This window comes from Cebus imitator, unplaced genomic scaffold (assembly GCF_001604975.1).
Source record: "Cebus imitator isolate Cc_AM_T3 unplaced genomic scaffold, Cebus_imitator-1.0 Scaffold568, whole genome shotgun sequence".
In the NCBI taxonomy this organism is placed as follows: domain Eukaryota; kingdom Metazoa; phylum Chordata; class Mammalia; order Primates; family Cebidae; genus Cebus; species Cebus imitator.
Genome location: NW_016107883.1, coordinates 1,139,868 through 1,152,161, shown reverse-complemented (window position 1 = coordinate 1,152,161; position 12,294 = coordinate 1,139,868). Strand labels below are relative to the sequence as shown.

Sequence of the window (12,294 nt, the reverse complement as noted above, 5' to 3'; positions counted from 1 at the left end):
GTGAGGGCATGGGAACCTGACTGACAAATGAAGTGTAAATAAATCACCAGAACCATATGGCATCCACCTGGGAGTCCTAAAGGAATTCAAGGGTGAAATTGTGGCAAGGCTGCCCAAAATGTGTAACCTCTGATTACAAAGTCACTCATGCTCTAGAACTGGCAGAGCGCCTGTGTAGCCTCCATTCATAAGAAAGGATCCAGGGAGAATTCTAATTTTCACACCAGGAAAGTAGGCAGGAGGACACAGCTTAAGAATAGGACTACTGAGCATGTAAGCAAGCATGATCTACCAAAGGAAAAGACGGTACAGCTCGTAAAAAGCAAAGCTTGTATGTAATAGTTTTTGGGAGAGTAACTATGAATGTGAACTAATGAAAATCTGTCCATTTACAGAAATTTAATTTACATAAAATTTCCAAGATACTATAGTAAAAGGCTTTTTTAAACTGAATAACAACACAACAGGAAAAACACTTTTTCAGTGAACTACTTGGAGGCCAGAAACAAAATTTAAAAAAACACTGACACATCTCCTAATTAAAGAAATTTTAAAAGTGGGGTTCATAAGCCATCATGGCACTAGAACTTGTCTTATATAACATTCTTATAATCTGTAGGAGGGAGCTTACAGTGAGGTACTCTATGGGTCTACACTCTTCCAGGCAGGAGAAAGAAACGCTGATCAAGAGAAATGATAGAACAGTCTTTCCAGGTTCTAAGAGTTGATGTAAAGAGGCGACTGAGTTTCAGTGTGATGGGATCTATCTACGTCATAATAGTTCCTTAGTCTCCTCTCTCCAGGTAGGACAAATTTGGGCTCCATTCCCTGGACCCTGTGACTGTGGGCTCCAAAACTTACATATGCCTGGAAAACAGGAACAAATCTAGATTTAAGTCACAGAAAATGCTTCTAACTAGACTATCAAAGAAACCGTCCACTGTCAGGGTTTATTTGGTTAAACCCTGACCAAATAAATGGCAATCAGGCCTGCTATGGCCCAGCCCTTCCTTCTTCACTTACAGTGCCCATTCAATGCATGGCACTCTAGATTTATAAATTCAGGACAAACATTCATAGGAAAGTCATTCTGAAGCTATGAACCAAGGATTCTAAAACAAACAATAGAGTATGATTGAATTTACCCATTTCTTCAATTTTTGTTACTGCATCTCTATCTTGGGCATATAGCAGGGAGCTTACTGTAGAAATGCAAACCCGAGTAAGCTCAGCACCCCTGCCTAGCCCCACTGTTCCCTTGTAATACATCCCATCCATCTATTCTGTTTCTCCTACTACCTGCAACCTGGTAAGAGGCATTGCAACACGTTCTTAGCCTGTATCTCTGCTATCCAAGTCCATTCATTCCTTTAAAACTACAGGCAACAGAACTTCTCCCCTCAGTCATCCTACAGCACGATGGGACCTTGAAACTTACTTTACCATTCTGGGCTTGAGATAAGTGCCTGAATGGAGAAGTCAGAGACAAAAGACTTTTATGTTGTATCACCTGCAGAAGCCTATTCCAATAAATTATAGTAGCTATGTTTATAGGTTCGAATCCTGGCCCTCCTAATTAATAGCTGAGTGAACTCAGAGCTCAATATCCTCATTTGTCAAACAGAAAAGACAGTGTTTATCTACTTAAAAGGGCAGTTCTGGGGATCAATTGTGGTAATGCTTATAAAGAGCCTGATACAGTAGCTAGAGCATAATAAGCAATCCATTGATATTAGCTAGTACTAACATCATCCTAAAGAGAAGATTTATTCCTTTTTTGATTTTCTCCTAAGTCTAAACACAGCTTTTAAAAGGCTACTTAAAAAAAAGTAGGGGTGACTTATCCTAGTTCTCTGTTCTACAGCTCCTTGGCTCTCAGTTATCCCTGTAATATCTTTTTGCAAAATATTTTCTTAGGCTTTTCTATATATTGTTTTCCAAATTGTGAAGTCTTTGAGAGCCAATCTATCATTGGGTGAAGATTCATATTAACTAAGTTCACAAGGCAACTTGAGGCAGGAGCAGGACAAGCTGTAGAGAAGGACAAACTGTATCAATGTCATTGCTACCTGTTCTTGAGTAAAGTTTGCATGGAAAAGGCAGTATGCCTGCAATTTTAAAAAGGGGTTCCACAGATGATACTGCTCTTGATTAACCCACAGGTAAATGGTGTATACTCTGAAACTAGACTGGGTCAGTACTTTGAGAGCAGATCTATCACTGGGTGAAGATTCATGTTAACCAAGTTCACAAGGCTGATGTATAAGCCAGAAACTCTGTATCTTGAGTGCCAAAAGTAACAACACAACACAACTGCCACAGGACCCTGCAGTGCTCAGTTCAGTATAAGCAGTGTTGCACGCTTATACTGATGCACGGGGGAAGCCAAGCCATCATCAGAACACTTCATGATGTACATGTAATCAAGGCTTGGAAAGTCTGCAGCAGAAGCCATGGTTCAACATCAGCAGGCCATGATGGTATGCACCAGCAAGAATAGTGCTAGTCCTGCTGGAGAACCAGAGGGCCCTGGTGGGCAGCCAGAGTCTGAATGGGCANGTTCTTAGCCTGTATCTCTGCTATCCAAGTCCATTCATTCCTTTAAAACTACAGGCAACAGAACTTCTCCCCTCAGTCATCCTACAGCACGATGGGACCTTGAAACTTACTTTACCATTCTGGGCTTGAGATAAGTGCCTGTATGGAGAAGTCAGAAACAAAACACTTCTATGTTGTGTCACCTGTGGAAGCCTATTCCAATAAATTATAGTAGCTATGTTTATAGGTTCGAATCCTGGCCCTCCTAATTAATAGCTGAGTGAACTCAGAGCTCAATATCCTCATTTGTCAAATAGAAAAAAATAGTGTTTATCTACTTAAAAGGGCAGTTCTGGGGATCAATTGTGGTAATTATAAAGAGCCTGATACAGTAGCTAGAGCATAATAAGCAATCCATTGATATTAGCTAGTACTAACATCATCCTAAAGAGAAGATTTATTCCTTTTTTGATTTTCTCCTAAGTCTAAACACAGCTTTTAAAAGGCTACTTAAAAAAAAGTAGGGGTGACTTATCCTAGTTCTCTGTTCTACAGCTCCTTGGCTCTCAGTTATCCCTGTAATATCTTTTTGCAAAATATTTTCTTAGGCTTTTCTATATATTGTTTTCCAAATTGTGAAGTCTTTGAGAGCCAATCTATCATTGGGTGAAGATTCATATTAACTAAGTTCACAAGGCAACTTGAGGCAGGAGCAGGACAAGCTGTAGAGAAGGACAAACTGTATCAATGTCATTGCTACCTGTTCTTGAGTAAAGTTTGCATGGAAAAGGCAGTATGCCTGCAATTTTAAAAAGGGGTTCCACAGATGATACTGCTCTTGATTAACCCACAGGTAAATGGTGTATACTCTGAAACTAGACTGGGTCAGTACTTTGAGAGCAGATCTATCACTGGGTGAAGATTCATGTTAACCAAGTTCACAAGGCTGATGTATAAGCCAGAAACTCTGTATCTTGAGTGCCAAAAGTAACAACACAACTGCCACAGGACCCTGCAGTGCTCAGTTCAGTATAAGCAGTGTAGGCTGATGCACTGGGGAAGCCAAGCCATCATCAGAACACTTCATGATGTACATGTAATCAAGGCTTGGGAAGTCTGCAGCAGAAGCCATGGTTCAACATCAGCAGGCCATGATGGTATGCACCAGCAAGAATAGTGCTAGTCCTGCTGGAGAACCAGAGGGCCCTGGTGGGCAGCCAGAGTCTGAATGGGCATCACCAGCTTCTGCTTCAACTTGCCTTTCAGAAGTGCCCTGGCGGGCCAGCACCTTCTACACAATCTTTCTCCAAATTTCACTCAGAGCAATTAAATAGGTTTTATATTACTAAATTACAATCGCATTTCAGCCAATATCCCTGAGATTATTTCCAGGTCACACTGATGGAGTCTTTTGCTTCACATATTTGCAAAACACCTCCTAGTACATAGCTACAGATGGTAGATCACATCCATGTGGCATACATGGATGGACCTAATTTAACCCTCATAGGCAGCTTCGTATCTATTATTTCCAGGTTCCTTTTTTATGCCACAGAAATATTCAAATAAATGAATGGAACATACATTCATGTGGGAATTTAGTATGTGGTAAAGGTTATGTTTCAAATTAGGAAGAAAAGTATGAATTCTTTAACAGCATTAAAGCCATTAACTATGAATAAGAAGAAATGTAAGTTATAATCTAATTGATAATGTACAGAAAATTAATTCCAACCAATATAAAAGCTAAGCCTAGAAAACAAATCATATGAATGTCAAAAATGATTATGGAATAAGATGTTTGTAATCATGAAATAAAAGATATTATATAAATAAATAAAATATTTCCAGGTTCCTAGGGGTGTGGAAGGATGGGCTTCACTGTTACTTCCAGGAAACCTCTATAGGCTAAATTCCCCCAGGCCAGCATCCCCATCTTCTCTTTTATTTCAAGGTTATTTCACAAATAGAACAGGAATTCATTTGCAACAGCCACCTTATCAATGGCATTGATTGATCTGTCAGGTGAAACTGTAGATATTTGCTTTATTAACAGGAAGAGGCCATTTTCAAGTGTTGGTTGGAAAGAGGGAGAGAGACAGACAGAGGAACAGAGAGAGACACAGAGAGCAGATACAGGCAGCAGATCGGAACAGAACAAGTCCAGGAAGAAGGGTGCACTGGGCTGCTGCCTTTACAAGGACTTGCAGAAGGAAGTGTAATATGTTCCTCGATTGTATTTAGAAAATTGATATCCACTACCTAAAAAGGAATAGCTCCTCTTCCACTAAGTTTATCCTGGCCAATATCCTCTTTTTCTTCCCTGGTGTCAACAGGCCATGGAAGAACATCCAGCTTTAGTCCTTAGAAGAAAGAAACTTGAAACCTGCCACAGAAATGGATCATATTCCTCAAGTCTCACTCCTTGGGCTAGAAGAGATCTTTAAGAGGTCTTTTAGGAACCTCTCTGACTCAAGAACTGATGTGCCTAAGGGGAAGTCTAACAGAGGAGACACTTTGCCATTTGGGAAATTCTCACTTTCCTACATAGTTGGGATATGGTCTTCTGCTCTCTTTCTCTGGGTTTAATTGAGGGGCAAGGCAATGTCTATGAAAAGAGCTATCAACCAGATGTATCCCCTCCAAAATTCAGATGTTGAAACTTAATGGCCAATGTGATGGTATTAAGAGGTAGGGTTTTTAAGAAGTAACTAAATTATGAAGTCTTCTCCCCTGATCATGAATGAGATTAAGGCCCTTATAAAAGAGGACACAGTGTTCAAGGCACCATCTTGGAGGCAGAGACTGAATCCTTGCAACAAACCTTTCAGCTCCCTGATCCTGGACTTCCCAGCCTCCAGAACTATGAGCAATAAATTTGTGTTCGTTATAAATTACACATACCAGGTATTTTGTTATAGCAGCACAGACAGACTAAGGCAGATGTCTTCAGCTCTCCTCTTTTGGATTGAGTTGCAAGGCAATCTTGATGAACAGAACCCAAGCTTTGGAGCCAGACAACCTTAAGTGAGATCTTCACTTTTGAGCATTTCTGGCAAATCATTAACCTCTCTGGGTATGTTTCCGCACCTATAAACAGGAGTAACTACTACTTTTCAGAGTTGTTGAGAGAAATAGAGATTACATTTGGAACATGCTTAGTCAATGGCTGCTTTTATTATAAATGAATTTCCAGCAAACATACCTGCAACAAGATGGGATGACACCATTACAGAAGTCACCCAACAGGTAACACCTGACTTGGCTCAGATCACCACACATCCCAGCACATCTAAGCAGGCATGTACATCATGCCCCCCATGTCATCTAATCAGGTACAAGGCTGTCTCCCTCCTCTTCCTGATCACCCTCCACACAGAAATGCTAAGTCTTAAACATGAGGTTTAAACTTGAATAGAAAGCTTTCAATGGCAGACATTAGTGTGCGCGCGTGCGCACGCGCACACACACACACACGTGCGCGCGCACACACACACACACACACACACGAGATAGCTGGAGAGGGCAAGACAAGGCAGAAAACATACCTAATTAAGGTAATTTCAATCACGCAAATATTATATATGTGAAAGAGACTTTAATAGTCATTTAGTGAAACCCTCTCTTTTTATAGGTGGCCAAACTGAAACCTAGACAGGAGAAGGGACAGAGCCATGACAATGACAGAGGAGTCCTAAAATCAAGACCTCCTGACTGGGCTGAGGACCCACTGAAATTGACACGCAACGCAAATGCCAGAGGAAGGGAAGGTCAAGCTTACACTTACTTAGCTGCTACTTTATAAAGAACACTGGATAGGCACTAAGACAGGAAACAAGTTCCCAGCTGTCCTCCAGGAGCTTAACATCTGTCTAGCTGAGTAGCAAACACCTACCATGTGAAACAGCAGTAATGAAAAGAGGTTTGTGATGACAAGTCATGTGTTCAGGGAGATCAGAGATGGAAACAGGATGATGTCACAGGAGATCTTTTCCCCACAGGTAGAGGGACATGCTGCAGCCTCATAAAGACCATGGCTAGGATGCAAAGAACATTCAAGAAAAGGTTCCAGCAGGAACAAAGTCTTGGAATCTAGACTCAGTATGGCATGTTCTCAGTAAAGAGAGAATGCCTGCAAGCTCTGCAAAGACCTACTACTACCAGGTTTCCATGTAGTGTATGTATGTGGATGCTTCCTGGACCTCTTACCATGGAATACTGAGCTTGGTACTCCGTGCAGAAACTTTCAGGATTGCAAGTTTTCAGCAATCACCACTTCACAGTCTCTGCTTTCATTCCACACATGCTATCCTTAACAGTGGTCTCTGTCCATAAGCCTTAAAGAGCAAGTCCCCCGAATACAGGGATCAAATCCAGCCAACTGTACTAACCTTAATCCTATCTTCGTCTCATTTTTCCTATCTTAATTTTTCCTCTGCCTCTATTTCATCATGTCCTTATTTGCCTTTGGTTTATCTTGTTGTGGTACATTTTTTTAAGCTACTGTAAATCCCTTTCAAAGCAAGATGGTATCTAAATACATGCCTGCTAGCCTAGCCCATTTGCACAGCAGCCTGATGAGAGAGGCTCTCCAGTCTCTCCTCCAGAAATATCTTGGCCTCCTCAATCACTGACTCATCAAATTCATCCTTCCAGGCCTAGGTCAAATGTTCCACAAACCACATCCCAACTCCCCCACACAAAGCTCACCTTCCTTGCCTCTGAGCTTCAGCTGCATGTGGTATCTACTCATTTATAGCACTTACCCCCAGTCCACTCTGCAATCCACTCTAAACATTGCTAAAAAATTAATTTTGCTGAAGCAAAGCAGTCCTATCATATAATTCCCTCATTCAAAAATGCTCAATGGTTTCCCATTGCACAATGAAGGACTCACTCACTTTACTACCAGTTTACATTGTTTGATTTTCTATTTTTATCCTATAAACCTAAAAATCCAACCTGCCTGCTTTTCTCAAGCATGCCCTGTCTCCTGCTACAAGTAAAAGGAAGCAGCAGATTTCATGTGATTCCCTCTAGCACTGACCCTGGGCAGTGCATGACACAGAGGGACATGTGTTGACTCAGCTCTAGGAGATCCTGTCTTAACCATGTTCCCTCAGTATTTCCTCCTATTACTTCTAGGTTCCCATGAAGCCCTTTTTCCCCCAGGGTGATGCAAAAGAAAGAATGTGGACTATGGAAATAGATATATAGACTACTTGGTTCAAATCTTAGCTCTGCCACTCCATAGCTGTGTGACTTTAGGCAAGTTCCCTAGCCTCTCTGAGTCTGTTTATCTTAAAAATGGGGACCACAAAGGTCATTTTAAAGATTAATGAGATATTTGTAAAAATGCTCAACTTTATACCAAGCATGTGGAGGGTGTTCAATAAATACTAGGTATGATTACTAATGGTTATTGTCCTTGCCATTATTCATGCTTCGACATCCAGAAAGACCAAAGCAGGAGGTCAGACACCCACTTTACATCCTCAGTCTTCACTCTGAATGGAGGCACTGCCAGACCTTTTTCACATCACAAATCACATTGCTACCTCATACATCAAGTGGAAAATGTCACATCGTTCCTTCCTGAGACCATCACTCAGTGAGGACTCCTCTTTACCCCTCCCCAACTCCATGATATTTTTTTCTTTTCGTAAAAATGCTCCATGATATTTTTTTCTTTTCGTAAAAATGATAAAATGATCCATGATATTTTTTTCTTTTCGTAAAAATGATATGTCCTCAATGCTTCTGTCCATAAGCATTATTCAACTGCTGGGTAAAGAGTGTAAAGCAATAAACACTTAAAATCTACCAAGCTTCTCTATAATCTCCAGACATGGCAGGGCAGAGGCCTTGATGTCAGTCTGTGATGAAGGCAGATGGGGAAGGGAGTTTTGCACTAGTTGCCTCTTATTTCTGTCTCTGGCCTAAGCACAGATATTGAGTATGATAGGTAGAAGCAGAGGACAGTGGTGCTAGATGAATTATAAAGGTTATATGTCATTCTATAGCACACTCAGCAAAAAAGAAGCCTTCAAGGAACCTGAAATGTAGAAGGATTTGAGACTGTCAGTGTCACTGGGCCAACCAGCCTTTTTTGGTTTTAGTTCCAATTTCACAAAGTGGTCTGGATGCTCACATGCTGCAACCTCACAGGATGTCACAAAGGCTGCTACCTGTGGAAAGGCAGGTTACACCTGCCTGTCGGCGGAGGCTGACAAGAATCCAGGCAAGTATACTTAGTTCCACAGATGGAGGTGGGGGCTTTCCTCCCAGAAAGAAGACCATATCCCTAGCCCCAAATTCTAGAACTGGGATCTAAATCCAAGAACTGGGATTTGATTAAGTTATCCAAACTTTGTCATCCTGCCCCCTCAATGGTGAGATTTTCAGACTAGCCACTGAGGGTTAAAGGAGGCACTGCCTATGGAGTAGAAGCCATTTGTTCCTCTGTGTAAGTCTAGCTGGGCCCCATAGGAATCAGACCCATAGTTTGACCTCCTTAAGGCCACTGCCAACCAGCTGAGCTACAGCATAGGGCCCGAGAAGACATGCGCAGTACATCAGGGGGCAGGTGGGTAGTTACGAGACTATGTCAAGAGTCTCTCAAACTGTGTCTTCACATCCTAGTTAGGCCTCACCAGTCTTCTGCCCAAGCCATGCACCCAGAACCCAGAGCAGTTCATCAAGATAACTAATGAGTGGCTCCCCTGGCCAGCATAGCTGCCCCAGTGCCTCTCTGAAAAAGTGAATATGTGTTGGCAACAGGCACCTCCTACCTGCTGTGCCAACCTGCTCACTTCTCAGTTCTGCTTTCCATAAATACATCATCAACAGAAAAGGTTGGCATGGCAGAGAGATATACAGGACACAGACTCTTAGATGTAACACGGAAGTCAGGGATGTGATCCTTCTCCCCATTTGTACCTTATCCTAAGTGCACTGGACCTATCTCATATCTTTCTTTCCTCTTGTGGCTTTTTGTTTTGTTGAGGTTGTTTTGGGGTTTTTCTGTGTGCTTTACATTGATTTAATAAACCACGTGATCTGAGCATCCTAATTTGGCTGTGAGCTTCCAGTTCTATGACCTCTAGTTTGGGTGCCAACTATGTGTAGAGCATATTTAAAGGGCACCATTGCATCAGAGTAATTCCCCATCACAACAGGGGTGGGTGGGGAAGGGTGGGGTAGGGCAGGAAAGAACAATCAAGGTCAGGGATGTAGGAAGAGAAGATAAGTGCTAATATCATATCTGAGGTCAGAGTAGGATTAGGGCCTCAGAAAATATCATTTTACTGAGAGCCTGGATATGAGCATCCCCTTTCTGGCTCTNCTCACTTTACTACCAGTTTACATTGTTTGATTTTCTATTTTTATCCTATAAACCTAAAAATCCAACCTGCCTGCTTTTCTCAAGCATGCCCTGTCTCCTGCTACAAGTAAAAGGAAGCAGCAGATTTCATGTGATTCCCTCTAGCACTGACCCTGGGCAGTGCACAACATAGAGAGACATGTGTTGACTCAGCTCTAGGAGATCCTGTCTTAACCATGTTCCCTCAGTATTTCCTCCTATTACTTCTAGGTTCCCATGAAGCCCTTTTTCCCCCAGGGTGATGCAAAAGAAAGAATGTGGACTATGGAAATAGATATATAGACTACTTGGTTCAAATCTTAGCTCTGCCACTCCATAGCTGTGTGACTTTAGGCAAGTTCCCTAGCCTCTCTGAGTCTGTTTATCTTAAAAATGGGGACCACAAAGGTCATTTTAAAGATTAATGAGATATTTGTAAAAATGCTCAACTTTATACCAAGCATGTGGAGGGTGTTCAATAAATACTAGGTATGATTACTAATGGTTATTGTCTTTGCTGTTATTCATGCTGCGACATCCAGAAAGACCAAAGCAGGAGGTCAGACACCCACTTTACATCCTCAGTCTTCACTCTGAATGGAGGCACTGCCAGACCTTTTTCACATCACAAATCACATTGCTACCTCATACATCAAGTGGAAAATGTCACATCGTTCCTTCCTGAGACCATCACTCAGTGAGGACTCCTCTTTACCCCTCCCCAACTCCATGATATTTTTTTCTTTTCGTAAAAATGCTCCATGATATTTTTTTCTTTTCGTAAAAATGATATGTCCTCAATGCTTCTGTCAATAAACATTATTCAACTGCTGGGTAAAGAGTGTAAAGCAATAAACACTTAAAATCTACCAAGCTTCTCTATAATCTCCAGACATGGCAGGGCAGAGGCCTTGATGTCAGTCTGTGATGAAGGCAGATGGGGAAGGGAGTTTTGCACTAGCTGCCTCTTATTTCTGTCTCTGGCCTAAGCACAGATATTGAGTATGATAGGTAGAAGCAGAGGACAGTGGTGCTAGATGAATTATAAAGGTTATATGTCACTCTATAGCACACTCAGCAAAAAAGAAGCCTTCAAAGAACCTGAAATGTAGATGGATTTGAGACTGTCATCAGTGTCACTGGGCCAACCAGCCTTTTTTGGTTTTAGTTCCAATTTCACAAAGTGGTCTGGATGCTCACATGCTGCAACCTCACAGGATGTCACAAAGGCTGCTACCTATGGAAAGGCAGGTTACACCTGCCTGTCGGCGGAGGCTGACAAGAATCCAGGCAAGTATACTTAGTTCCACAGATGGAGGTGGGGGCTTTCCTCCCAGAAAGAAGACCATATCCCTAGCCCCAAATTCTAGAACTGGGATCTAAATCCAAGAACTGGGATTTGATTAAGTTATCCAAACTTTGTCATCCTGCCCCCTCAATGGTGAGATTTTCAGACTAGCCACTGAGGGTTAAAGGAGGCACTGCCTATGGAGTAGAAGCCATTTGTTCCTCTGTGTAAGTCTAGCTGGGCCCCATAGGAATCAGACCCATAGTTTGACCTCCTTAAGGCCACTGCCAACCAGCTGAGCTACAGCATAGGGCCTGAGAAGACATGCGCAGTACATCAGGGGGCAGGTGGGTAGTTACGAGACTATGTCAAGAGTCTCTCAAACTGTGTCTTCACATCCTAGTTAGGCCTCACCAGTCTTCTGCCCAAGCCATGCACCCAGAACCCAGAGCAGTTCATCAAGATAACTAATGAGTGGATCCCCTGGCCAGCATAGCTGCCCCAGTGCCTCTCTGAAAAAGTGAATATGTGTTGGCAACAGGCACCTCCTACCTGCTGTGCCAACCTGCTCACTTCTCAGTTCTGCTTTCCATAAATACATCATCAACAGAAAAGGTTGGCATGGCAGAGAGATATACAGGACACAGACTCTTAGATGTAACACGGAAGTCAGGGATGTGATCCTTCTCCCCATTTGTACCTTATCCTAAGTGCACTGGACCTATCTCATATCTTTCTTTCCTCTTGTGGCTTTTTGTTTTGTTGAGGTTGTTTTGGGGTTTTTCTGTATGCTTTACATTGATTTAATAAACCACGTGATCTGAGCATCCTAATTTGGCTGTGAGCTTCCAGTTCCATGACCTCTAGTTTGGGTGCCAACTATGTGTAGAGCATATTTAAAGGGCACCATTGCATCAGAGTAATTCCCCATCACAACAGGGGTGGGTGGGGAAGGGTGGGGTAGGGCAGGAAAGAACAATCAAGGTCAGGGATGTAGGAAGAGAAGATAAGTGCTAATATCATATCTGAGGTCAGAGTAGGATTAGGGCCTCAGAAAATATCATTTTACTGAGAGCCTGGATATGAGCATCCCCTTTCTGGCTCT

At 42.2% G+C, this 12,294-nt stretch overlaps 1 long non-coding RNA gene across 1 annotated transcript in view; it reads left to right on the top strand.

Moving 5' to 3' along the window:
- Nucleotides 1–5,587, top strand: part of LOC119469082 — a 12,389-nt gene extending 6,802 nt beyond the window's left edge. The window contains exon 3 of the long non-coding RNA XR_005197905.1: nt 4,875–5,587. This is a non-coding gene — a long non-coding RNA (uncharacterized LOC119469082). The remainder of the gene's footprint in view (nt 1–4,874) is intronic.
- The last annotated feature ends 6,707 nt before the right edge of the window (nt 5,588–12,294 follow it).